Source organism: Pleurodeles waltl, chromosome 5 (genome assembly GCF_031143425.1).
Source record: "Pleurodeles waltl isolate 20211129_DDA chromosome 5, aPleWal1.hap1.20221129, whole genome shotgun sequence".
Lineage (NCBI taxonomy): Eukaryota > Metazoa > Chordata > Amphibia > Caudata > Salamandridae > Pleurodeles > Pleurodeles waltl.
Window position 1 is genome coordinate 277,295,390 of NC_090444.1, and position 25,211 is coordinate 277,320,600.

Consider the following 25,211-nt stretch of genomic DNA (forward strand, 5'->3'; position numbering starts at 1 on the left):
TCCTGGGACCCATGGGGTCCAATGTTAACCAATGCAGCTTTGTGCCTCGGTCTTCGGCCGCCTACCGCAATGGTGTACAACGCCAGCGCAGTTACCTCACATCCCATTGTCCCAGTATAGATGTCAGGCAGCCACCATTTCAGGGGCCCACATGGCTTCATTTTCAATTGCGTCACACATACCTAGGCCTGGACTCAACACACATACAGACAACTTTTTGGATTATGTTTCGTGTTCTGTGTAGACTGTGGGTACATACCTCTGGGTTGTTTGACTCTGTGGTTGCTGTTGTCCTTCCTAGGCACCGTCAGCTGGGACATGTGAGAAGATGGCAGAATCCTCTGGTGTACCAACCGCTGGTGGACCTGTTGACAATGGAGGAGCGACATTTAATCATCAACTACAGGTTTGACCGTGCCAAAATCCAGGAACTGCGTACCCAGTTGGGGCCTGACCTGATGTCAGCTATCCGCCATCCCACAGGGATCCCCCCTCAAGTGCAGGTGCTATCAGTGCTCCATTTCCTTGCAAGTGGGTCATTTCAAACAACAGTGGCCATGGCATCAGGGATGTCCCAGCCTAGGGTAGGTCGCTTCCCCCGCCGCTGCAGCTCCACCTGCCCAGGCTCCTGCCACCTCCCAGCACAACCATAAGTACTCCCTGCGCTCCCCCCGTCCAGCCCCTCGTTACTCACCTCTGTCTTCTGAACTCTCTCTCTTCCCACTTTTTTCTTTATACCTCTGCTGTCCTCTCTCTGTCCATTTTTCTTCATTTTCTGCCCTTCCTCTGGCATCCATTTTCATCGTGTTCTGCACCTCGTCCTCACCCCATTTTCTTCGTGTTCTTCTCCTTCTGTACTCCATTTCCTTTGTGTTCTTCTCTTCTTCTGTGTTCTTCTGCTCCTACACTCCATTTCTGGCGTGTCCTTTTCTTCTTCTGTGTTCTTCTACTCCTGCACTTCATTTCCTTCGTGTTCTTCTGCTCCTGCACTCCATTTCCTTCATGCTCTTTTCTTCCTCTGTGGTCTTCTGCTCCTGCACTCCATTTCCTTCGTGTTCTTCTGCTCCTGCACTCAATTTCCTGCGTGTTCTTTTCCTTCTTCTGTGTTCTTCTGTGTTCTTCTCTTCTTCTATACTCTTCTCTTCTTCTGTAGTCCATTTCTTCCGTGTTCCTCTCTTCTTCTGTGTTCTTCTCCTCTCTTCTTCTGACTCCTCTCTTCTTTTCTTCTGACTCCTCTGTTCTCTTCTTATGACTCCTCTCTTCTTTTCTTCTGACTCTTCTCTTCTCTTCTTCTGACTCCTCTCTTCTTCTGACTCCTCTCTTCTCTTCTTCTGACTCCTCTCTTCTTTTCTTCTGACTCCTCTGTTCTCTTCTTCTGACTCCTCTGTTCTCTTCTTCTGACACCTCTCTTCTTTTCTTCTGACTCCTCTCTTCTCTTCTTCTGATTCCTCTCTTCTTCTGTAATCTATCTCTTCCCTATCTTCTTTCCCTTCCCCTCTATCTGACCCCCCACCCTCTGCTTTCCCGCCACCACCACCTGTTCGGCCCCGCCCCCCCTGCTCCCATTCGTCACCCTCCCTCCTGCCTCCTGCCCCCAGCTGACCCCTCCTCCCTCTTATGGCGGCCGCTGCGCGGCAGAGACAGCGACCCTTGACCCTAGGGTAGGTCGCTTCCCCGCCGCTGCAGCTCCACCTGCCCAGGCTCCTGCCACCTCCCAGCAAAACCGTAAGTACTCCCTGCGCTCCCCCCGTCCAGCCCCTCGTTACTCACCTCTGTCTTCTGAACTCTCTCTCTTCCAACTTTTTTCTTCATACCTCTGCTGTCCTCTCTCTGTCCATTTTCCTTCGTTTTCTGCCCTTCCTCTGGCATCCATTTTCATTGTGTTCTGCACCTCGTCCTCACCCTATTTTCTTCGTGTTCTTCTCCTTCTGTACTCCATTTCCTTTGTGCTGTTCTCTTCATCTGTGTTCTCCTGCTCCTACACTCCATTTCCTTTGTGTTCTTCTGCTCCTGCACTCCATTTCCTTCGTGTTCTTCTGCTCCTGCACTCCATTTCCGGTGTGTCCTTTTCTTCTTCTGTGTTCTTCTACTCCTGCACTCCATTTCCTTTGTGTTCTTCTGCTCCTGCACTCCATTTCCTTTGTGCTCTTTTCTTCCTCTGTGGTCTTCTGCTCCTGCATTCCATTTCCTTCGTGTTCTTCTGCTCCTGCACTCCATTTCCTGCGTGTTCTTTTCCTTCTTCTGTGTTCTTCTGTGTTCTTCTCTTCTTCTATACTCTTCTCTTCTTCTGTAGTCCATTTCTTCCGTGTTCCTCTCTTATTCTGTGTTCTTCTCCTCTCTACTTCTGACTCCTCTCTTCTTTTCATCTGACTCCTCTGTTCTCTTCTTCTGACTCCTCTCTTCTTTTCTTCTGACTCCTCTCTTCTCTTCTTCTGACTCTTCTCTTCTTTTCTTCTGACTCCTCTGTTCTCTTCTTCTGACTCCTCTCTTCTCTTCTTGTGACTCCTCTCTTCTTTTCTTCTGACTCCTCTCTTCTCTTCTTCTGATTTCTCTCTTCTTCCGTAATCCATCTCTTCCCTATATTCTTTCCCTTCCCCTCTATCTGACCCCCCCACCCCCTGCCCTCTGCTTTCCCGCCACCACCACCCGTTCGGCCCCGCCCCCCCTGCTCCCATTCGGCGCCCCACCCCCTGCTCCCATTCGTCGCCCCCCCAGCTGACCCCTCCTCCCCCTCCTCCCTCTTATGGCACCCGCTGCGCGGCAGAGACAGCAACCCTTGACTCTAGGGTAGGAGGCTTACCCCGCCACTGCAGCTCCGCCTGCCCAGGCTCCTGCCACCTCCCAGCAAAACCGTAAGTACTCCCTGCGCTCCCCCGTCCAGCCAGTCGTTACTCACCTCTGTCTTCTGAACTCTCTCTCTTCCAACTTTTTTCTTCATACCTCTGCTGTCCTCTCTCTGTCCATTTTTGTTCATTTTCTGCCCTTCCTCTGGCATCCATTTTCATCGTGTTCTGCACCTCGTCCTCACCCCATTTTCTTCGTGTTCTTCTCCTTCTGTACTCCATTTCCTTTGTGTTCTTCTCTTCTTCTGTGTTCTTCTACCCCTCCACTCCATTTCCTGCGTGTTCTTCTCTTCTTCTGTGTTCTTCTGCTCCTGCACTCCATTTCCTTCGTGCTCTTTTCTTCCTCTGTGTTCTTCTGCTCCTGCACTCCATTTCCTTCATGTCCTTTTCTTCTTCTGTGTTCTTCTGCTCCTGCACTCCATTTCCTTCGTGCTCTTTTCTTCCTCTGTGGTCTTCTGCTCCTGCACTCCATTTCCTTCGTGTTCTTCTGCTCCTGCACTCCATTTCCTGCGTGTTCTTTTCCTTCTTCTGTGTTCTTCTGTGTTCTTCTCTTCTTCTATACTCTTCTCTTCTTCTGTAGTCCATTTCTTCCGTGTTCCTCTCTTCTTCTGTGTTCTTCTCCTCTCTTCTTCTGACTCCTCTCTTCTTTTCTTCTGACTCCTCCCTTCTCTTCTTCTGACTCCTCTCTTCTTTTCTTCTGACTCCTCTCTTCTCTTCTTCTGACTCCTTTCTTCTCTTCTTCTGATTCCTCTCTTCTTCCGTAATCCATCTCTTCCCTATCTTCTTTCCCTTCCCCTCTATCTGACCCCCGCCCCCCACCCCCCACCCTCTGCTTTCCCGCCACGACCACCTGTTCGGCCCCGCCCCCCGCTCCCATACGTCGGCCCCCCTCCCGCCCCCAGCTGACCCCTCCTCCCCCCTCCTCCCTCTTATGGCGGCCGCTGCGCAGCAGAGACAGCGACCCTTGACCCTAGGGTAGGTCGCTTCCCCCGCCGCTGCAGCTCCACCTGCCCAGGCTCCTGCCACCTCCCAGTAAAACCGTAAGTACTCCCTGCGCTCCCCCCGTCCAGCCCCTCGTTACTCACCTCTGTCTTCTGAACTCTCTCTCTTCCAACTTTTTTTCTTCATACCTCTGCTGTCCTCTCTCTCTCCATTTTTCTTCTTTTTCTGCCCTTCCTCTGGCATCCATTTTTATCGTGTTCTGCACCTCGTCCTCACCCCATTTTCTTTGTGTTCTTCTCCTTCTGTACTCCATTTCCTTTGTGTTCTTCTCTTCTTCTGTGTTCTTCTGCTCCTGCACTCCATTTCCTGTGTGTTCTTCTGCTCCCGCACTCCAATTCCTGCGTGTTCTTCTCTTCTTATGTGTTCTTCTGCTCCTGCACTCCATTTCCTTTGTGCTCTTTTCTTCCTCTGTGTTCTTCTGCTCCTGCACTCCATTTCCTTTGTGTCCTTTTCTTCTTCTGTGTTCTTCTGCTCCTGCACTCCATTTCCTCTGTGTTCTTCTGCTCCTGCACTCCATTTCCTTCGAGTCCTTTTCTTCTTCTGTGTTCTTCTGCTCCTGCACTCCATTTCCTTTGTGTTCTTCTGCTCCTGCACTCCATTTCCTTCGTGTTCTTCTGCTCCTGCACTCCATTTCCGGCGTGTCCTTTTCTTCTTCTGTGTTCTTCTACTCCTGCACTCCATTTCCTCCGTGTTCTTCTGCTCCTGCACTCCATTTCCTTCGTGCTCTTTTCTTCCTCTGTGGTCTTCTGCTCCTGCACTCCATTTCCTTCGTGTTCTTCTGCTCCTGCACTCCATTTCCTGCGTGTTCTTTTCCTTCTTCTGTATTCTTCTGTGTTCTTCTCTTCTTCTATACTCTTCTCTTCTTCTGTAGTCCATTTCTTCCGTGTTCCTCTCTTCTTCTGTGTTCTTCTCCTCACTTCTTCTGACTCCTCTCTTCTTTTCTTCTGACACCTCTGTTCTCTTCTTCTGACTCCTCTCTTCTTTTCTTCTGACTCCTCTCTTCTCTTCTTCTGACTCCTCTCTTCTTTTCTTCTGACTCCTCTGTTCTCTTCTTCTGACTCCTCTCTTCTTTTCTTCTGACTCCTATCTTATCTTCATCTGAATCCTCTCTTCTTTTCTTCCGACTCCTCTCTTCTCTTCTTCTGATTCCTCTCTTCTCTTCTTCTGATTCCTCTCTTCTTCCGTAATCCATCTCTTCCCTATCTTCTTTCCCTTCCCCTCTATCTGACCCCCGCCCTCTGCTTTCCCGCCACCACCACACGTTCGTCCCCGCCCCCCCTGCTCCCATTCGTCACCCCCTCTCCCACCCCCAACTGACCTGTCCTCCCCCCTCCTCCCTCTTATGGCGGCTGCTGCGCGTCCGCGCAGCGGGCGCGCCAAAGGCAAGCCCGTCTGCGCCCATCCGCCCCTGGACTGCGCCCAGCGCCACGACCCCTGGCCCCCAGCACTCCCAAATCCCGCAGCACCGCTACGACCCCACCTCCCTCCACGCACTCAACCCGGGACGCTCTAGAACCTGCTTCCAAGCCAACCCGAAACGCACCCATGGACCCTTCGCATGCCTTACCTGCAAGCACACCTTCCACCGCGACTGCACCCCACCCGCCAGCCCACGCGCCAATAGCCACCTCAAATGCATCCTCATCAATGCACGCTCCGTCCACAAGCACGCCATTGAACTATGGGACCTCCTGGACTCCACCGCACCGGACGTCACCTTCATCACTGAGACCTGGATGAACGCCTCCTCGGCCCCCGACATCACCATAGCCATCCCCAACGGCTACAAGATCGCCAGGAGAGACCGCACCAACCAAGTCGGAGGAGGAATGGCCATCATATTCAAGGACTCCATCAACGTCACCACTTCCAGCAAAGACACCCCCCTCGCCGCCGAACACATGCACTTCCAGATCCACACCGACCACAGGACCACCCTCATAGGAACTCTCATCTACAGACCCCCTGGACCACGCGCCCTCTTCAGTGAATCCATCGCGGACTTCATCTCCCCGCACGCCCTAGCCTCCCTGGACTACATCCTCCTCGGAGACCTCAACTTCCACTTGGAGCAGAACAACAACACCAACACCACCACCCTGCTCGCCAACCTCGGTCTCAAGCAACTGGTGAACACCCCCACCCACATCGCCGGACACACGCTTGACCCCATCTTCTCCGCCAGCAACCACGTATCCTTCAGCCACTCCTCCGTAATACACTGGACTGACCACAGATGTGTCCAATTCACCTTCAGACGCAAGACTCTCCACCTCCGCACACAACCCATCCCACGCAGACATTGGAACAAAATCTCCACAGAACAGCTACTCTCCACTCTCTCCCACAACCAACCTACCATCTCCACCGACGCCAACAACGCAGCCCTCAGCCTCACACAATGGATCACCAACTGCGCCGACAACCTCGCACTCCTCAGACGCCTCCCAAGACAGACCATCGCCAGGAAACCTCAATAGTTCACCGACACCCTCAAGGAATCCCAAAAAAAACTGCCGTACCCTCGAGAAAGCCTGGCGCAAAGACCACACCGCAGAAAACATGTCCGCCCTCAAAAACGCCACCCGCGAACACCATCAGCTGATCCGTGCCACCAAGAGAACATCCTTCAAAGACAGACTGGACAAGAACACTCACAACAGCAAAGAACTCTTTAACATCGTCAAAGAGCTCTCCAATCCCAACGCCAACTCCAATTCCATCACGCCCTCACAAGATCTCTGCAACTCCCTCGCTACCTTCTTCAATCGAAAGATCACCGACCTTCACGACAGCTTCGGCCCTCAGACCCAGCCTACCACCATGGAACCCACAGCCTCAGCCGTCACCCTCAACGCCTGGACCCACATCAGCGCGGAAGAGACCAAAGCTACCATGAACACCATCCACTCCGGTGCCCCCTTGGTCCCCTGCCCCCACTTCATCTTCAACAAAGCCGACGACATCATCGCCCCCCACCTTCAGACCATCATCAACAGCTCATTTGCATCTGCCACCTTCCCCGAGAGCTGGAAACACGCGGAAGTCAACGCTCTCCTGAAGAAACCTACGGCGGACCCCAACGACCTGAAGAACTTCTGCCCCATCTCGCTCTTCCCCTTCCCGCCCAAAGTCATCGAGAAGACCGTCAACAAGCAACTGACCAAATTCCTTGAAGACAACAACCTACTCGACCCCTCCCAGTCCAGATTCCGAGCCAACCACAGCACAGAAACCGCCCTCATCGCAGTCAACGATGACCTCAGAACTCTGATGGACAACGGAGAAACTGCCGCCCTCATCCTCCTCGACCTCTCGGCCGCCTTCGACACCGTCTGCCACCGAACCCTAATATCCCGCCTCCGCTCCACCGGTATCCAAGGACAGGCCCTGGACTGGATCACCTCTTTCCTCTCTAACCGCTCCCAAAGAGTCTACCTCCTGCCGTTCCGCTCGGACCCCACTGATATCATCTGCGGCGTCCCACAGGGATCCTCGCTCAGCCCGACTCTCTTCAATGTCTACATGAGCCCTCTCACCGACATCGCACGCAAACACAACATCAACATCATCTCCTACGCCGACGACACCCAGCTGATACTTTCCCTCAAGAAGGACCCTACCATCGCCAAAACCAACCTGCAGGACGGAATGAAAGACGTCGCAGAATGGATGAAACTCAGCCGTCTGAAACTGAACTCAGACAAAACGGAAGTCCTCATCCTCGTAAACACCCCATCCGCCTGGGACAACTCTTGGTGGCCCACGGCCCTGGGCACCACACCTACCCCCTCAGACCACGCAGGCAACCTCGGATTCATCCTGGACCCACTTCTCACCATGACCAAACAAGTCAACGCCGTATCGTCTTCCTGCTTCCTCACTCTCCGCATGCTTCGAAAGATCTTCCGCTGGATCCCCGCCGACACCAGAAAAACTGTGACCCACGCCCTCGTCACAAGCCGCCTGGACTACGGAAACACCCAATACGCAGTAACCACCACAAAACTCCAGAAACGTCTTCAGCGAATACAAAACGCCTCCGCTCGCCTCATCCTCGACATACCCCGCAACAGCCACATCTCCGCCCACCTGAGACACCTGCACTGGCCACCCGTCAACAAGAGGATCACCTTCAGGCTCCTCACCCACGCACACAAAGCCCTCCACAACAAAGGACCCGAATACCTCAACCGTCGCCTCAGTTTCTACACGCCCATCCGTCAACTTCGCTCCGCCAACCTCGCACTCGCCGCCGTCCCTCGCATCCGCCGCACAACAGCAGGTGGGAAATCCTTCTCCTACCTGGCGGCCAAGACTTGGAATTCCCTCAGGACCACACAGGACCACCTCGCATTCCGGAGGCAGCTCAAGACCTGGCTCTTCGAGCAGCAGTAACCCCCTCCCCTAGCGCCTTGAGACCCTCACGGGTGAGTACTGCGCTTTATAAATATTATTGATTGATTGATTAATTGATTGATATGTTTTCCAACGTGTTGTCCAGAGTGTTGTCTGCCCTGCTGAAACACATGAGGAGCTACATTGTTTTCCCTCAGGTGGAGGATTTGGCTACAGTTAAAGGTGACTTCTATGCCCTTGGACATATCCCCAACATAATAGGTGCCATTGATGGGACCCATGTAGCTCTGGTCCCCCCCCACAGGAGTGAACAGGTGTACAGGAACTGGAAGAGTTATCATTTGATGAATGTACAGATGGTGTGTTTGGCAGACCAGTACATCTCCCAGGTAAATGCTATGTTCCCTGGCTCAGTGCATGACGCCTGCATCCTGCAGAATAGCAGCATCCCTTATGTGATGGGTCAACTCCAGAGGCACCGTGTGTGGCTATTAGGGGACTCTGGTTACCCCAACCTGTCATGGCTACTGACCCCAGTGAGGAATCCCTGGACCAGGGCAGAGGAACGCTACAATGAGGCCCATGGGCGGACTAGGAGGGTGATCGAACGCACCTTCGGCCTCCTGAAGGCCAGGTTCAGGTTCCTCCATATGACAGGTGGTTCACTATTCTACTCACCAAGGAAGGTGTGCCAGATCATCATCGTCTGCTGTATGCTTCACAATCTGGCTTTGCAACACCAGGTGCCTTTTCTGCAGGAGGATGGTCCAGATGACGGTGTTGTGGCAGCTGTGGAGCCTGTATACAGTGATGAGGAGGAAGCAGAGGAAGAAGACATTGACAACAGGGACTCAGTTATCCAGCAATATTTCCAGTGACACACAGGTGAGAACACATTCCTGCCTACTACAAGTACTTTCACACTTCTAACTCTGTCCTGTCTGTCAATTTCAACCAGTATATGGTAACTGAGTTGTACATTTCCATTACGGTTTCACAGGTGTGGTTACCAACGTGTGTCATCTGCTTATATTCCTCATGGACTTGTGATGTGTGACATAGGTATGTTGACATTACATTTGAGAACGGATGTTGTCACTGTCATTGCTAATACGCATTTTCAAAATCAAAGACTGACTCCAGATTGTTTTGTGCTTCAAAGGTGTTTATTGAAGTGCTAAATATTAGAGGGAGGTGGTAAAATGGTGAGGGGTGATGGTGGAGGAATGTCCATGGCAGAGTCCAGTCTATTAGTCTCACAGGTGCACTGCCCATATGGGCATAGGAAGTGGAGCTGGGGCAGTTCCAATATGGACAGGGTTACAAAGTGGGACAGTGGGATGACAATCAGGGTGGTCTCATTTCTTGGCGGGGTCTTGCCATCGTGCTCTGTCCTGTTCCTGGATCTCAGGGACCACTTGCGGGGTGGTTCTCCATCTGTAGGGGGTGGGGTGCTGGTGTGGTGGTCCTGTGGCAGTGCTTCCTGTCCACTAGTGCCGGCGGAGGTGGTGGGCAGTTCATCGTCCATGCTAGTGTCAGGGGCCCCTTGGAGTGCCACGGTGTCCCTCCTGGTTTTCAGTATCTCCTTCAGCACCCCCACGATGGTGCCCAGGGTGGAGCTGATGGTTCTGAGTTCCTCCCTGACGCCCAAATACTGTTCCTCCTGCAGGCGCTGGGTCTCCTGAAACTTGGCCAGGACCATAGCCATCGTCTCCTCGGAGTGGTGGTAGGCTCTCATGATGGAGGAGAGGGCCTCGTGGAGAGTGGGTTCCCTTGGCTTGTCCGCCCCCTGTCGCACAGCAGCCCTCCCAGTTCCCCTGTGTTCCTGGGCCTCCGTCCCCTGGACCGTGTGCCCACTACCACTGCCCCCAGGTCCCTGTTGTTGTTGGGACGGTGGGTTATCCTGGGTTCCCTGTAGTGGTGGACACACAGCTGATTGACGTGTCCTGGGGACGGAGGTATGGGCCCGCTGGGTGGGTGCTGTGCTGGTGTTACCAGAGGGTGGAAGGTCTGTGGTGGGCTGTGCCTGTGTGAGGGGAACCGACTGTCCCGAGGCCCACGATGGTCCGGGCTGGTCATCTGGATCCAGTTGGCCAGAGCTGCTGTCATCACTGTGGGCCTCTTCTGTGGGTGGGGTAGAGATGTCTGGACCCACCTGTCTGGTGACGTTGGGTAGTGGTCGTGCAGGGGTGTAAAAGCATGATTATTGCATGTGTGTGTGTCATGGTGTGCAATGGGTAGGTGAGCGTGTACCCCGGTGCTAGCATTCCTGTGTGGGGGCTTGTGTGATGATAGTTGGGGGGTGTTATGGGTATGTGCAGTGGGCATGCTTTAGTGAGGGGTGTCAATGCTTTGTTGTGTCATGCAGGGCTTGGTCTTGGGATGGGTGGTTTGTGTTATTAGTACATTAGTGAGGAGTTGGAGTGATAGGGGAGGGGGTGAAGGTGGGGGTCTGTGATAGCATGCAGGTAGGATGGGGGATATGATAGTTAAGATTTGACTTACCAGAGTCCATTCCTCTACTGACTCCTCCGAGGCCCTCAGGATGCATAATGGTCAAGACCTGCTCCTCCCATGTTGTTAGTTGTGGGGGAGGAGGTAAGCGTCCGCCGCCAGTCCGCTGTACCGCGATGTTGTGCCTGGAGACCACAGAACGCACCTTCCCCCGTAGGTCGTTCCACCTCTTCCTGATGTCCTCCAGATTTCTTGGGTGTTGTCCCACTGCGTTCACCCTGTCGACTATTCTTTGCCATAGTTCCATCTTCCTAGCTATGGAGGTGTGCTGCACCTGTGATCCAAATAGCTGTGGCTCTACCCGTACGATTTCCTCCACCATGACCCTGAGCTCCTCCTCCGAGAACCTGGGGTGTCTTTGCCGTGCCATGGGGTGGTGTAGATGATGTGTGGGTTGGTGTATGTGGTGATGAGTGTGGTGATGTGTAGTGGTGTGTGGTGTTTTGTTCGTGGATGTTGTGTGGGTGATGGTGTTGTGTGCCTCTGTGTGGTGGGGTTGTCTATGCTGTGCAGTCTCTCTGGCCTTCGTCAAAATTTTTGGTCGTAGGAGTTTGTGGGTGATGTGGGTGTGTGTTTTATATAGTATTGATTGTGTGGGAGTGATGTGTGTATGTGTATTAGGTGTGCGTATTTCGAATTGTCCAATGTGGCGGTGTTTTGGAGATGTGTGTGTATTTTGAGCGCGGCGGTGTGTACCGCCAATGGAATACCGCGGTTGAAAGACCGCCACGTGGATTCGTGGGTCATGATAGCATGGGCGTGTTTCTGTTGGCGTGACGGTGGAGGTTTTGTTTTCGCCAGTTTATCACTGACCTTTGGTGTGGCGGACTTGTGTGGGTGTCTGAATTTCAGCGGATTCCGAGATGTGGGTCATAATAGCTGTGGCGGATTTCCGCTGCCGCGGCCGTGTATTGGCGGTCTTCTGCACAGCAGTAAGCGGCTTTTACCGCCAATGTTGTAATGACCCCCATAATGTGCTACTGGTGAACATTGAGAAACTAACATGCGCAGTGGTGAAACACAAAGTCATTGGTCAAACACAATTAATAGCATCACATTCCACCCTATGACCAATGAATTTTTGTTTCACATACCTCTAATTTCAAACAAAAACAAAAAACATCAACACAAAAAAACTTTATCAGCAAATCAGATTTGAATGATCAAAGCAATCACTGTAAAGCAATGAAAGTGGATTAACATATTGATCTCATAACCTTTAACATCAGATACATCTACACAGAAAAGACTGAAACTTATATACTCTGACTGGGATAATAACTGATTGAACAGTGTCTCTAAAACAGCAATTTGATGTAGCATGAGTTCTACTCATGTAAAGGTGCACGGTCCACCTGAAAGGTTTGCTGGAAGGTAAGTGAAAGTCAGAGCTCCACACGAAAAAACACAGATAGTTAACTGTTAAGGTTGCTTAGTTCCAGTGGAAGAATGTAATCAAACAAGTTGAACGTGAACTGAAGGTGCCAGTTGCGCAAAATGGATCCATGGTGCTTGCACTTTACTCAATCAGGGTCAAGTTGGGGGTTCGGTCCCTTCCCCGACCCCACACGCACACACCCGAAGGGAGACCACACAGCACACTCAGGGTCAGTGGCGAAACGTGGTAGGATCTGCAAAAGAAAAAAGTATGAATTTTCTTGCAAATAACATTTGTCATCTGAAATCTGCCCTTCCTCATCCTCTCCCTGTTTTATAATCAGCAGGACGTTTTTGGGGCCCTTTGTTATGATTTCTGCAGGTTCTGGAGGGTCACTTGGGGCTTCAACCCACACCTCAGCACAGAGGTTTTTATCTGCTGCACCACAGCTTCCATTTTCTTGCACTGTCAGAAGGGCTGGGGCAGACTCGTTCTTTACCAAACCTCCATTCACTGCATTTTTGATAAGTTGGGCCATTCTGTCTCCAATTTGTATGAATGAATCAGATTCTTTTCTAGTTATCTGCAGAATTTTGATTTCTCCTTGGTAATCTGCAGCAATCACTCCCCCTAAAACATGATCAATTTGCCATGTCTGTCCTGGCATCTTTCCTCTCCCCAACTGCTCTGTGACTGCTTGTGGGACAGATTTCTCTTGTGCGTGCTGCACAGTTTTGATCAAATCTAGAGGAATGTGCATCTCTCTCATCTCTGCCCACCTGTAAGTGGCTTTTTCTCCCCATTTCTGGTGCACCCACTTAGCCATCCCCACTAAGTCAGAATTCTGGGTGTACACTTCAGACTCTGAATTTTTCTCTTTAACATCTGCAAGGGAATTGAACCAGTTAGGTACAAGCCATGTGGAAAACCAAACAGCTAAACCATTGGCAGTGAACCAAGAATCAGCGTAAAAATGGCACATCACAAGCAGCTCTTGCTTTAAAATCTGACACATATTGTACAACGCTGTTCCTTCTCCTGTGCTAGAAAACAACTTTTCAGTCAATGAATCATTAGTCAAACACACACGCTTTTTATCCTCAGGGGACACAAATTCAAATGGTGCACTCAATTTCACTGGTGACTCTTTTACCTGTGGTACTCCCTGCACCCTCTCCACATCCTGAAAAGGGGCTTGTAATACCTGTTCATGTAGGGCTGCAGTGACTCTAGCCCTGTCTTGCAGGGGCACTCTTTTCTTCCCCTGTTCCTGATTTACATGTAAATCAGTGTTTCCCTCTTGCACTGCGCAGAAACCTAAAGTCTGCACTATTTCATTTCCCAAATCACAAGCGTGCAGCTGCTTATATTTTTTCCTAGTGACTTTATACCAAAGTGTTAAAATTTCACTCAGATGAGGGCTATACTGTTTGGAAAAATCAAACAAGCTAATGAAACTCGGTGTCTCTTGCTTAGTGCAAACAGTAAGAAACTCTAAAATCTTTAATTTTTCTTTGCAGAAGCGGTCCGTAAATAACATTCTGAGCTCTGTTCTCCGAGTTATCAGTTAAGAAATGCACTTCAACTGCCAAAAACTGAGGGGTATCTTGTTCCATGCCCGCTACACATGGCGGCTCAGACTGGCTCACAGCTGTCTTATCCCCCTCATTACTGGAATGGGAAAAGCCAGATTCTTCTAAAACAGCAGTTTTATAGATTTCAGCATTCTCTTGCATTAATGTGTTCTGGCTAATTTGCTCACGTAAATTCTTATTTTCATGTTCTAACTGCCTACATCTCTCCTGCATTTCTCTGTAAGCAGATAAAAGTATCCTAACCCTTATGTCAAGAACAAAAGGAACATCACTGCTTTCAAAAGGCACATTTTCTAAATATGCTTTATCACAGCAAGAAAACATGTTTCTCACAGCACCATCAGGCATTTTAACTTTACATGCATTTTCAAACATGGTCTGCAGTGCGTCTGTAATTCTCTAAACAACAAAAAACAATTACACTTTTAAATTGTGCACTAAGAAATCTATAATTTGACTCCCAAAACTGACGACTAAGCCATAATGTTCTGCTTTCCCACTAATCTCCTATCGGAGCTTACAGAACCTCTCTGGAATGCACTTCTGAGTTTAAAGAAGACCTTTATTGTTGTTAGTTCTCCCCCACCCACAAGTTCCTGAGAGACAAAATTAGTAGATTGGAAGCACACGTTTAAAAGTAGTCGCAGCAATGAAAGCAAAATATCTCAAAGTACTTCTCAGTTGTAATGTACACAGCAAATATATATCATAACTGCAAAGCAAAGCATAAAAGTCAAATTCATCACTGTATGGGCTAGGCGGTAGGGCCTAAAGCTTCATCTTTCTGGGGTCTGCAAGTTGATGACTCTGGTCAACTGCGAGAAAGAGATTTTCTACCCAAACGGGAGACTGGCAACTGACGTCTAGCTCCAGCCTGAAGTCAAGCAGATCCAAATCTAACTCACTGTAGGCCAGAGTCATCCTTAAAAGCAAACTCAGTGTGAGAGCCGAATAACCTTGGAGAGGGGCCAATTCTCCTAAGCAAATTCGCTCTCAGACTGGATTGCGAGGAAAACACAAAATCTACGTGCTCTTATCAGCTAAGGTCTGGTGTGAAGAAAACAGCTTGGTCCATCTTGTGGAAAAACACAGCTTGGAAAAACACAGACATCTGTAATGTCTCAACTGCAATGTCTAACTCCACGTTAAAGCCAATAGGCAGCTAACCTAAATATCAAATGTAATGTCTAATGTCATGTCAAAGCCAATAGGCAGCTAAACTGAATACAGAATGTAATGGCTAATGCCATGTCAAAGCCAATAGGCAGCTAACCTAAATATCAAATGTAATGTGTAATATCATGTCAAAGCCAATAGGCAGCTAAACTGAATACCAAATGTAATGTCTAATATCATGTCAAAGCCAATAGGCAGCTAAACTGAATACAAAATGTAATGTCTAATGCCATGTCAAAGCCAATAGGCAGCTAAACTGAATACAGAATGTAATGGCTAATGCCATGTCAAAGCCAATATGCAGCTGAGCTGAATACAAAATGTAATGGTTAATGCCATGTCAAAGCCAATAGGCAGCTAAACTGAATACAGAATGTAATGGCTAACTCCATTTTAAAGCCAATAGGCAACTAAACTGAACAAAACATATAATGTGCTACTGGTGAACATTGAGCAACTAATATGCGCAGTGGTGAAACACAAAGTCATTGGTCAAACACAATTAATAGCATCACACCATGAAATCACAGATCAGCGCCGTCTCCTCCGCCTGCTTCCTCACTTTGTGCATGCTATGTAGGATCTTCAAATGGATACCTCTACACACAAGATGCACCATGACACAGGCTCTCATCACCAGCCGACTGGACTACAGCAATACCCTCTAAGTAGGAATCGCTGCATACCTCCTACATAGACTTCAGACCATACAGAAAGCTGCAGCCAGACTCATCCTCTGCCTTCCCTGAGGAACCCACATCACACTCCACCTCTGGCAACTCCACTGGCTCCCCGTACAGAAGAGATGCCAATTCAAGCTTCTGACCCATGTACACAAGGCTCTACACAACCAAGAACCTGCGTGCATTAATCATGGCCTGAACTCCCACCAACCATTGAGAAGACTACTCCCTTTCACTTGCCCATATTCCCTGCATCTACCGAAGCAGAAGTGGAGGATGCTCCTTCTCTCATGTTGCAGCAAAAATCTGGAACAGCCTCCCCATACACCTCCAGACCATCACCTAATTTCTGGAATTCCAAATGGCCCTCATGACCTGGCTGTGCAAATAAGTCTCTGGGACCTGCAAGCCCCTAGATACCCTATTAGGTGATTAGATGTGCTTTATAAATCCTGATTGATTGATTGAGAATGGTTACAGTAAGAATATGCCAACTTTCTAAAAGTGACATTTTCAGACTTACAATTTAAAATTCACCTTCAAGTTGTGTTTTTAAATTGTGAGTACAGGGACACCAAACTCCATATTTCGATCTCGTCCCATTTGGACGTTATACTTAACAGATGTTTTAAGACAATCCCAATGCTATTCTGTGGGAGAGATGTCTTGTAATAGTGAAAAATTAATATAGTAGTTTTTCACTACCTGAACATGCTAAACTTAAAAGTATATGCCCAACTTTTTAAATACGCAGCACCCTATCCTGGGGGATAACTAGGGCCTACCTTAGGGGTGACTTACATGTAATAAAAGGAAGCTTTGGCCTGGCTAGTGGGTGGATTTACCAGGTTGAAATGGCAGTTTTACACTGCACACACAAGCCCTGCAATAGCAGGCCTGAGGCATGTTTAAAAGGCGACTGTGGTGGGTGGCAAATCAGGGCTGCAAGTCCACTGTTAGCATTTAATTTACAGGCCCTGAGCACATATAGCACACTTTAGTTGGGACTTACAAGTCAATTAAATATGCCAATTGTGGAGAAGCCAATGTTATCATGTTTTAGAGGATGATGCACCTGTACTTTAGCACTGGTCAGCAGTGGTAAAGTGCACAGATCCTTAAAGGCCAGCAAAAATAGGTCAAAAACACAGGATGTCAGAGGGCAAAAAGTTAGGGGAGACCACACCAGTGATGCAAGGTATAACATCAGCCAGCTAACCCTTACAGTCACTCATGTAGCCTGGGACGAAGGGAGCAGGTCCAGTCTTCCCTTTCAATGGGCAGTACAGGCCTCAAGTAGAAGAGCAGCCCACTTGGGGTCAAGGCAGGCCTCAAACAGCAGGGCTGACCTCTGGGGAAAAGGCTGGTCTCAAACAGCAACACAGTCCTCTGGGGAACAAGGCAGGCTTCAAGAGCAGGGCAGTCCTCTGGGGAACACAACAGGCCTCAACAGCAGCACAGTCCTCTGGGGAACGAGGCAGTTCTTTTGTAATATTCACAGGTCCAAGAGTGCACTGACGAGTTTCTCTGGAGGTCCAATATTCATACTTTGAAATGGGGGATGGGGTTCCGTATACTACCTTCACATCTGGTTCAGAAAAGTTCTTCCCTTAACCTGTCAAGGCTCCAAGATGTCTGGGGTGAAACAAAACTGGTGTCAGATTCCTTTGTGTGTGCTGGAGGCAAGCCCTTTGAAGTGAAAGTGGAGTAAGAAATCATTCCATTCTGCCTACACACAGTCCCCTTTGTTGCCTTGTCCAACAGCAATACACAAACTCCCTCAGCAGCAGATCCATTCACAGTCATGTGACCCAGGACACTGGCAGAGGCACAAAAATGATTAAGCAGGAAAAGGCCAACTTTCTGAAAGTAGCAATTTAAGAATTAGGACTTAAAACTTGACTTTTCCATTAAAAAGGATTTTAAATTACAATTCATTTGAGTCTAAATGTGACATGTCAACGTGCTCCCAATCAAACGTTAGCACTTATTACATGTAATATGGTAACTCAATATTATCCAATTGAAGATGTAGGCCTTACAGGAATGAAAAACTAATTTAGGAGGTTTTCACTACCAGGACATGTAAAACCTAAATCCACATTTCCTGCTGTTTAAATACAATGCACCCTGCCTATGGGTCATGGGCTTCTCTCTACGCCAGCCGACCCACTCCTGAGGAACCTGAATAAAGAAAGAGGACAGGGGCAGTGCGCAAAAGAAAGGAAAGAAGGATCAATGCAGAAAGCAGAGGGGAGGAAACAGAAGGAGGGGAAGACAATGACAGCAACAATAAAAATGGACTCTACTTTGAACCAGAGAACAAGACTGAAAGGAGGAAACTCTACAAGGTCCGACCCAGGGAAGCATGCTGGTAGAAAAGAAGGGCATGCAATGCACCAAATCAGTGCCAAACATAGTTAGCCGGCCTGTGCCGAGAAGCAGAAAGAATCCAAGGAAACAGATTGGTCCACACTCAAAGTTGACAACAACTAAGCCATAGATGAGGAGGAGGCTGCAGAGGAGCGGTGGTTCCAACCGGTGGGCATGCATTTACCCACCACAGACCAGGAGGACTGTGGATAACCGGGGAACCGGTGGTCCATCTACCTGGTCGCAAATCTGAAAAGAAAAGAAGGAATTGCGTTTAACACCTATACATTGGAGACAGAATCCAGCCCTCTCAAAACCTTTGAACCATGGACAAAATTATCCTCTAACAGCTTTTTTCATTGTTGTTGGTACAGATGAGTAAGCCACATTCACAAAACCACATACAAACAGGCTTCCTGGACTTTATTCTCACCTGCTACACTCTACATGATTTACTATCGACAAGGCATGTAGGGATGTGGATATACACGTATGAATTTATAATCTGATGGGACAACAAACCCATATCTTGTTTCAAGGTTACTTTGCTCCCTGTTTTTCATCTGGTCATGCTTTAAATAGCACACAGATAATATAGACTACTTCACACAGTCATATTCCTTCTCTAAATGAGTAGCCATGAAATAATACCTAATAATATCTACCCCTCAACCCAATAATGTTAATTTAACAACCAACTAAATCTGCTTGGTTTTGAGAAGAAAGGCATATTAGGTTTTTCCATACTTTTACTAGCTAAGGAACATCAGAAATTCTTTCAGGAGGTTAGCAAGAAGAGTTTCCAGTTTGACTGCAGCTATGCAAGTAATAGTTAAAAGCTGCCATGTGTGTCCTCCCTGATAACTAATTGCATTTGTGTCTCGGTGGGAAAGTGCAGCTGTTGTCTGCCATTTCCTCCTTCATTTGTTTGATGTTCCATCCAGAGACAATTTGGAAGGCTGTTCTGTCTCTGTATCCACCATTTCCTACTCCATCATATCCTTAGGCTGCATGCCAATCAAATAAAACAGGAAATGGCAAACAACGGCTACAGCTTCTCATGGGACACCAGGTGACAGGCAGGGCAACAGGGCTACTGGGGTGCTGTCATACATCCATATCCAACAGTGTCTGAGTGCAAAATGCAGGCTAGTGTCAGCTACATAGACGGAGAGTGTTCCACTGGGCCACAATCCACTATGGGTGGATTGGCCAGATTTAGGCATTTTCGTTGGGTAGACATAAGTAGCAGTGTGGACGAGATGCACAAAGCGGAGGACTAAGCGTCTGGACATAGAGTTGCAAGGCATTTCACCTTTGTCTTACAAGCTACTACAACTACAGAACTTTAACATCTGGGCTAACTGCTCCGTGATTCCAATTACATTTCTCTAGGCATGCACGGGCTGGATGCTGCAGTCGGACTTAAATATATAAATTATGCCTATTGACGAACATCACAATTAATGTCTAGGGGACAACACATTGTTAGAAAGTGTAATTGTATTGTCCTGTAGTATTAATGCAAACACGTCATTAGAATAGACATCATAAATGACATCACTGTTGAAATTACAAACCACATAACCATTCTCATTACCAGTGGTGCTGTGGAAGCCAATATACAGCTCCAGAAAATGTCAAAAGACGTAGTATTAATTCTTATATAATTAAAGCAAGTTATAATACTTGAAAAGTGTCTGAAAACGATCACTTACCTTCCCATAAGACAATATGACGTATTTCCTTCACAAAAATGTCTTTCATTAAGTTTATAAAATAATATTTTTAAAATAAGAGTAGTAGCCATGTAACTTGTAACCAGTAGTTTTCAAAGACAACCCGTTTAAAATGAGAAGAGCCGATTCTACATAATATTTAAATTTTGTTCTACATCAGAACCAAAGGAATCTAGGAAATGAAACCTCAAAGTACCCTTATATAAGAGCGCACTAATAAAATTGCCATGCAAATGATAATATGTTCACCCAGAATCATGCTGGAAGTTTAGTCTTTAAATACTTCTTATTCAATCGTCTAAGTATTTAACATGTGTTTTGGATTTAAAAAGATCCTCTGCTGGTATCATCAAAGCACCAGCTCCTACCAGCAACGAATTCAAGGACAAACTTCTTCACTTTCACTGTCAGTATATCTGTAAACTACTGGTTATATATGGAACAGTTGCTGATAATGAAAGAAACATCAGTCCCAAAATCGTATTCTGTCAAATGAATGGATGCCCTTAGCATATGAATATCTAAGATTCGCTTAACGATCTAAGATTCCCTTAAGGACGTTAATAAAAGAGATATTAAAGCCAGACATTAGAACCACTGAAATGTGCTGTTTACGGCAAGGTGTGCAACCATACCTCCCCAATGCACAGCTAGTGACCGCACATATGATGTCAGATATGACTTTAAAGATGATATCAGATATAGCATCACTTAAGCTACAAACAACTTGCATTTCCATATTTGTTTGTTCATAGTGGATGACAGATTTGTTTCAGTGTGCATCCTCTGTGGGGACATCACATTTTTTAAAATAGCAATGCAACCTTCAATCTACAACGAATGTAAATGAGGACACATAATGCTGGTGAGAATAACTAAAATTCTTTAGTATTTATATACACAGATTGAGTTTTAGTATACACATTTATTGAAGCACAGTTATGTCTGTGCCAAAAAGACAAAAGCACACATCTTGCTACCATGGTGCCAAAATACAAGAGAGATCTAGGCACTAATGCCTAGGTACTAATGTAGCCTATTCAACAAGGGCTATCCGAATAAGATTAGACCTCATCACCAACCAATTCCGTTGTCGATCTAACGGCTTTCTGAGTAGTAAATGTTCATTTGAGCTTTTTATTTCTAGAGGGATCATGTTACACATCAAGGAAATCAGACTGAAGAAATGTTTTACAGCTAATCTGGTTTTAGGAATTTGTTGCACATGAGGGACATTTAAGGTAGGTGAGCAAATAATCAGTTTTTAAATCTTTGGGCATATTCATGAAATGAGGCCCGAGATTTTATGAATCACAAAGTGCTTTTCATATGGTCTAGTGGCCTTAACCATGACTACAGGGTTGTTACTACTGACTGCGTTTGACCGTTTAACTTGTTCCAATTAGCCAAAAGCCTGAAAATAAGTGGTCTAGTTTAAACTTTGGTGGGCAGCCCACTAGCCCGCCAGGTCAGAGAAGCTCCAGCATCCACCTCATAGAAGAGTGCCACCAGCCTTGGTTAATGATTCCTACTGGCCTGTCAGTTCTCCAGGCCTTCAGTGCTTCTGGTAGTACAGAGAATGTACTGAAGGCAACACAGAAACGCCAAGCAGGTTTCAAGCTCTTTGACCCTCAAAGCATAGTTTTTATTTTTCTGAAACAATCTCCCAAAGCAGGAGTTTGTGGTAGAAAAATAAAAAAGACAATAGCCATGACGTGGGACAACTTCTTTCTGAGCATTAGAACCATCAGCTGGTTTCTGTGCCCAGACTGCCATGGCCAGGGGAATCCAGATAAATTGCGAACGTTCTGAGCAGGTCAGTGGTGTCCGCCAGGAGATCTGACTGAAGCTTACCTCGGGATGTGTCAGGGGAACTGAAGGACCAGTGGATGAGACATTTGTCATTTATTGGTGTATTCCTCAAATCCGCCAACCTCTAAATAACAGCTCAAGAGTGAGATGTCTTTGATCCCACCAAAACATAACAACGTTTTTAGACAAGGGTAGTGTAACACGAAAATATCACTATCAGCTAAGCCCATATTATCATAACTATCTAGTCACTGAAAACCTACAGTAAATAAACTTGACAATAGGGTCATACAAGAACATGAATCCTTAAAGTCTAGTTTTGAATAAACCAAGCACAGGTAAATTGTCTGGCATAATGTTTTCTGTACTTCCATAGAGGGGGATCGGGATGAGATATCTGGTGTCCTGGGGAACACAAAAAGATATCGCACTCTGGGTACGAAGAGCATCAAGTGGGAGGCATTGCTAGGAACACTGAGGGCAGGATGCAATAGACTGCCTGATGGGTATGTGAGGTCCAAAGTTGGTAGATTAGTAAATCGGGGTGGCAAGCTCAAGCTGGAGAGTAGAAAGCAGCAGCAAATGCTGGAAGCATGGGCAGCCACAGACAGGTGGAGAAACACTGAGAGACACCCAGGTGCAGGCAAACGGTTAAGCTGGTACATGGGTTGTGGTGGTTGACTGTGGGATGAAACCAACAAGACGAGGAATGAGGGTAGGTCATATTTGAAGGACACCATAACACAGGGAAAAGAACTGTTAATTTGGGTAAAGTGGGGATCTGAGAGGGTTCTTCTTCTCATGAAACACAAGTAAACAACAGCTAAAGGCATTGACCCCGTCGCTGCCAGCCCTTTTCCCCTCCTGCGCCAAGCCTTTTTTTTGCTATTCGGGGCAGTTCGCGCTTAGGCCCTCATAACTGTTTGTCCACATAACCTATGCACTCCAAATTTGTGTCCTTCTTTTCCAACATCCCAGGGATTCTAAAGGTACCTAGACGTTGTGGGTTTCCCAAGAGGAGACCAAGAAATTAGCCAAAATACAGCGAAAAAGTATACGTTTTTTTAAAAAAAAATTGGAAAAAATGGCTGCAGAAGAAGGCTTGCGTTTTTTTCCCTGAAAATTGCATCAACAAAGGGTTTGCAGTGCTAAAATCCCCATCTTCCTAGCTTTCAGGAACAGGGAGACTTGAATCAGAAAACAACATTTTTCAACACAATTTTGGCATTTTACTGGGACATACCACATTTTTACTATTTTTTGTGCTTTCAGTCTCCTTCCAGTTAGTGACAGAAATGGGTGTAAAACTAATGCTGGATCCCAGAAAGCTAACCATTTTTGAAAAGTAGACAGAATTCTGAATTCAGCAAGAGGTAATTTGTGTAGATCCTACAAGTGTTTCCTACAGAAAATAACAGCTGAAATAAAAAAAATATTGAAATTGAGGTGAAACAAACAGCCATTTCTCTCCACGTTTTAGTCTGTAACTTTTTCCTGCGATGTCATATTTTAAAAACCAATATACTGTTACGTCTGCTAGACTCTTCTGGTTGCAGGGATATATAGGGCTTGTAGGTTTATCAAGAACTCTAGGTACCCAGAGGCAATAAAGGAGATGCACCTTGCAACACGTTTTCATTGTCTACTGGGCATACAGCAATTAATTTGGTGAAATATATAAAGTAAGAAATAGGTATCAAGAAAACCTTTGTATTTCCAAAATGGGCACAAGATAAGGTGTTGAGAATCAGTGGTTATTCGCACATCTCTGAATTCCGGGGTGCCCATACTAGCATGTGAATTTCAGGGCATTTCTCAAATAGAAGTCTTTTTTACACACTGTCTTACATTTGGAAAGAAAAAATGTAGAGAAAGACAAGGGGCAATAACACTTGTTTTGCTATTCTGTGTTCCCCTAAGTCTCCCGATAAAAATGGTACCTCACTTGCGTGGGTAGGCCTAATGCTCACGACAGGAAACACAACATGGACACATCACATTTTTACATTGAAATCTGACATGTTTTTTTGCAAAGTGCCTAGCTGTAGGTTTTGGCCTCTAGCTCAGCCAGCACCTAAGGGAACCTACCAAACCTGTGCATTTTTGAAAACAAGACACCTAGGGGAGTCCAAGATGGGGTGACTTGTGGGGCTCTGACCAGGTTCTGTTACCCAGAATCCTTTGCAAACCTTCAAAATTTGGTAAAACAAAAACTTTTTCCTCCCATTTCGGTGACAGAAAGTTCTGGCATCTGAGAAGAGCCTCAAATTTCCTTTCACCCAGCGTTCCCCCATTTCCCAATAAAAATGGTACCTCACTTGTGTGGGTAGGCAAAGCGCCCGCAACAGGAAATGCCCCAAAACACAACGTGGCACATCACATTTTCCCAAAGAAAACAGAGCTGTTTTTTAAAAAGTGCCTAGCAGTGGATTATGGCCTCTAGCTCAGCCGGCACCTAGGGAAACCTAGCAAACCTTTGCATTTTTTTAAACTAGACACCTGGGTAATCCAAGATGGGGTGACTTGTGTGGTTCTGACCAGGTTCTGTTACCCAGAATCCTTTTCAAACCTCACAATTTGGCCCAAAAAACATTTTTTCCTCTCATTTCGGTGACAGAAAGTTCTGGAATCTGAGACGAGCCACAAATTTCTTTCCACCCAGCATTCCCCCAAGTCTCCCGATAAAAATGGTACCTCACTTGTGTGGGTAGGACTAGCGCCCGTGACAGGAAATGCCCCAAAACACAACGTGGACACATCACATTTTCCCATAGAAAACAGAGCTGTTTTTTTTAAAGTGCCTAACTGTGGATTTGGCCTCTAGCTCAGCCGGTACCTAGGGATACCTAGCAAATTTCCACATTTTTGAAAACTAGACTCTTAGGGGAATCCAAGATGTGGTGACTTGTGGGGCTCTGACCAGGTTCTGTTACCCAGAATCCTTTGCAAACCTCAAAATGTGGCCAAAAAAACACTTTTTCCTCTCATTTCGGTGACAGAAAGTTCTGGAATCTGAGAGGAGCCACAAATTTCCTTTTACCCAGCGTTCCCCCAAGTCTCCCGATAAAAATGGTACCTCACTTTTGTGGTTAGGCCTACTGCCCGCGAAAGGAAATGCCCCGAAACACTATCTAGACACATCAAAATGATCAAATACAAAAATACCTGTTTTTTACGGAGGCACCTGCGTTTTTGGTCCTGGGCTCAGCAGCCATCTAGGGAAACCTACCAAACCCAGACATTTCTGAAAACTAGACACCCGAGGGAATTCAGGGAGGTGTGACTTGCATGGATCCCCAATGTTTTCTTACCGATAATCCTGAGCAAACCTCAAATTTAGCTAAAATATCCAATTTTTCCCACCTTTCTGTGTGGGGTTACAACACCAGGACAAATTTCATACCACCCAACGTTACCCTCAGTCTCCCGGTAAAAATGATAACTCACTTGTGTAGATGGGCAACGTGCTTGTGACAGGGAAGAGCCAAAAACATGTCGAAATTGAGGGGGAAGCAAAGCGGGTGCAAAAAGGCAGTTTGAAAAAAAACATATTTTCAGGCTGACAAGTGCAGCAGAATTTTTATCGGTATAGATGAGACAATGCTTGGTGGTATGAATTTTGTTGATTCCTGCAGATTCCGGAAGGTTCCATCACACAAATGTGGGAAAAATGTGTGATTTCCAGCAAAGTTGGAGGTTTGCAGGGCACTGTGGGTAAGAAAATAGTGTGGGGTGCA